We start from the raw sequence: 4,132 nt of genomic DNA, 5'->3' as shown, positions 1-4,132 counted from the left end.
GGGTGAACTACTCCCTCCTCGTCATGGAGAGTGCCAGGATGATGAAGATGGACACCGGTAATGGATTCCCCCTCTGGCAGGGTGCCGGAACGGGTCTATATTGGTTTTCGGTGGCTACGGAGGCTCGCGGCGGCGGAACTCCCGATCTAGGTTATTTTCTGGAAGTTTGGGGATATATAAGAGGCGTTGGCGTCGGGAACAAGTCAGGGGGTCCACGAGGTGGCCATGACGCAGGGGGCGCGCCCCACACTCGTGGTCGCCTTGGGACTCTTCTGGTCCATCTCCGATGCTCCGTGGGCTTCTTCTGGTCCAAAAAAGATCTTTGTAAATTTTCAGGTCAATTGGACTCCATTTGATATTCCTTTTTTGCGATACTCAAAAACAAGGAAAAACAGAAACTGGCGCTGGGCTCTAGGTTAATAAGTTTGTCCCAAAAATCATATAAAATAGCATATAAATGCATATAAAACATCCTAGATGGATAATATAATAGCATGGAACAATCAATAATTATAGATACGTTGGAGACGTATCAAGCATCCCCAAGCTTAATTCCTGCTCGTCCTCGAGTAGGTAAATGATAGAAACAGAATTTTTTGATATGGAATGCTACCTAACATAATTTCAATGTAATTTTCTTTATTGTGGCATGAATATTCAGATCCGAAAGATTCAAGACAAAAGTTTAATATTGACATAAAAATAATAATACTTCAAGCATACTAACCAAGCAATTATGTCTTCTCAAAATAAATAGCCAAAGAAAGCTCATCCCTACAAAATCATATAGTTTGGCCATGCTTCATTTTCGTCACATAAAATGCTCCTATCATGCACAACCCCGATGACAAGCCAAGCAATTGTTTCATACTTTAGTATTCTCAAACCTTTTCTACTTTCACGCAATACATGAGCACGAGCCATGGACATAGCACTATAGGTGGAACAGAATATGATGATGGAGGTTGTGTGGAGAAGAAAAAAAAGGGAGAAAGTCTCACATCGACGCGGCTAATCAACGGGCTATGGATATGCTCATCAATTGATGCCAATGCGAGGAGTAGGGATTGCCATGCAACAGATGCACTAGGGCTATAAATGTATGAAAGCTCAACAAAAGAAACTAAGTGGGTGTGCATCCAACTTGCTTGCTCATGAAGACCTAGGGCATTTTGAGGAAGCCCATTGTTGGAATATACAAGCCAAGTTCTATAATGAAAATTCCCACTAGTATATGAAAGTGACAAAATAAGAGACTCTCTATCATGAAGACCATGGTGCTACTTTAAAGCACATGTGTGGAAAAAGGATAGTAACATTGTCCCTTCTCTCTTCTTCTCTCATTTTTTGGGGCCTTCTCTTTTTTTATTTGGACTTTCTCTTTTTTTCCTCACACGGGACAATGCTCTAATAATGATGATCATCACACTTCTATTTATTTACAACTCAAAAATTACAACTCGATACTAGAACAAAATATGACTCTATATGAATGCCTTCGGTGGTGTACCGGGATGTGCAATGATTCAAGAGTGACATGTATAAAAAATTATGAGCGATGGCTTTGTCACAAATACGATGCCAACTACATGATCATGCAAGGAAATATGGCAATGATGAAGCGTGTCATAATAAACGGAACGGTGGAAAGTTGCATGGAAATATATCTCGGAATGGCTATGGAAATGCCATAATAGGTAGGTATGGTGGCTGTTTTGAGGAAGATATAAGGAGGCTTATGTGTGATAGAGTGTATCATATCACGGGGTTTGGATGCACCGGCGAAGTTTGCACCAACTCTCAAGGTGAGAAAGGGCAATGCACTTTACCGAAGAGGCTAGCAATGATGGAAAGGTGAGAGTGCGTATAATCCATGGACTCAACATTAGTCATAAAGAACTCACATACTTATTGCAAAAATCTACAAGTCATCAAAACCAAGAACTATGCGCATGCTCCTAGGGGGATAGATTGGTAGGAAAATACCATCGCTCGTCCCCGACCGCCACTCATAAGGAAGACAATCAAAGAAACACCTCATGCTTCAAATTTGTTACACAACGGTTACCATACGTGCATGCTACGAGACTTGCAAACCTCAACACAAGTATTTCTCAAATTCACAACTACTCTACTAGCATGACTCTAATATCACCATCCTCATGTCTCAAAACAATCATCAAGCATCAAACTTATCACAGTATTCAATGCACTTTATATGAAAGTTTTTATTATATCCCTCTTGGGTGCCTATCATATTAGGACTAAATTCATAACCTAAGCAAATTACCATGCTGTTCTAAAGATTCTCAAAATAATATAAGTGAAGCATGAGAGTTCATCTATTTCTTCAAAATAAAACTACCGGCATGCTCTAAAATATATAAGGGAAGCACTAGAGCAAACGACAAACTACTCCAAAAGATATAAGTGAAGATCAATGAGTAGTTGAATAATTATGTAACTATGTGAAGAATCTCTAACATTTAAGAATTTCAGATCTTGCGATATTATTCAAACAGTAAGCAAAACAAAATAAAATAAATTCACGCTCCAAGCAAAAGTCATATCATGTGGTGAATAAAAATATAGCTCCAAATAAAGTTACCGATGAACGAAGATGAAAAAGGGAATGCCTTCCGGGGAATCCCCAAGCTTAGGCTTTTGGTTGTCCTTGAATTTTACCTTTGGGTGCCTTGGGCATCACCAAGCTTAGGCTCTTGCCACTCCTTATTCCAAAATTCATCAAATCTTAACCAAAAACTTGAAAACTTCACAACACAAAACTCAACAGAAAATCTCATGAGCTCCGTTAGTATAAGGAAATAAAATCACCACTTTTGTTACTGTTGTGAACTCATTCTTTATTTATATTGGTGTAATATCTACTGTATTCCAACTTCTCTATGGTTCATACCCTCCGATACTACTCATAGATTCATCAAAATAAGCAAACAACACATAGAAAACAGAATCTGTCAAAAACAGAACAATCTATAGTAATCTGGAGGTTTTGAATACTTTTGTAACTCCAAAAATTCTGAAAAATTAGGACGACCAGGATAAAAAGTATATTGATCTATGGAAGTTGCGATTGGTATTTTATCGCTCTCTGGTAAAAAATGATAATTATTTTCATGAGCACATACTTTCTGTTTTTATCAGCAAGATCAAACAACAATCACCCAAGAAGATCCTAAAGGCTTTACTTGGAACTTTATTGAAACAAAAGCTATAAAACATGATTACTATAGTAGCTTAATCATGTGGACACACAAAAACAGTAGGGGTAAATATTGGGTTGCCTCCCAACAAGCGCTTTTCTTTAATGCCTTTCTAGCTAGGTATGATGATTTCAACTATGCTCACATAAAAGATAAGATTTGAAATATAAAGAGAGCATCATGAAGCATATTACTAACACATTTAAGTCTAACCCACTTCCTATGCATAGGGATTTTGTGAGAAAACAACTTATGGGAAGAAGAATCAACTAGCATAGGAAAGCAAAACAAGCATAGCTTCAAGATTTTCAGTACATAGAGAGGAAACGTGATATTATTGCAATTCCTATAAGCATATATTCCTCCTTCATAATAATTTTCAGTAGCATCATGAGTGAATTCAACAATATAACCATCACATAAAGCATTCTTTTCATGATCTACAAGCATAGAATTTTTATTACTCTCCACATAAGCACATTTCTTCTCATGAATAATAGTGGGAGCAAACTCAACAAAATAACTATCATGGGATTGAAAATTGAAATCAAGATGACAAGTTTCATTGTTATCATTATTCTCTATAACATACGTGTCATCACAATAATCATCATAGATAGGAGGCATTCTTTTATCATAGTAAATTTGCTCATCAAAACTTGGGGGACTAAAAATATCATCTTCATCAAACATAGCATCCCCAAGCTTGTGGCTTTGCGTATCATTAGCATCATGGGTATTCAAAGAATTCGTACTAAAAACATTGCAATCATGCTCATCATCCAAAGTTTTAGTGCCAAACATTTTAATGCATTCTTCTTCTAACACTTGAGCACAATTTTCCTTTCCATCATTTTCACGAAAGATATTAAAAAGATGAAGCACATGAGGCACCCTCAATTCCATTT

Source organism: Triticum urartu, chromosome 7, assembly GCF_003073215.2.
Source record: "Triticum urartu cultivar G1812 chromosome 7, Tu2.1, whole genome shotgun sequence".
NCBI classification, from domain to species: domain Eukaryota; kingdom Viridiplantae; phylum Streptophyta; class Magnoliopsida; order Poales; family Poaceae; genus Triticum; species Triticum urartu.
Note: the sequence above shows the minus strand (reverse complement) of the source record.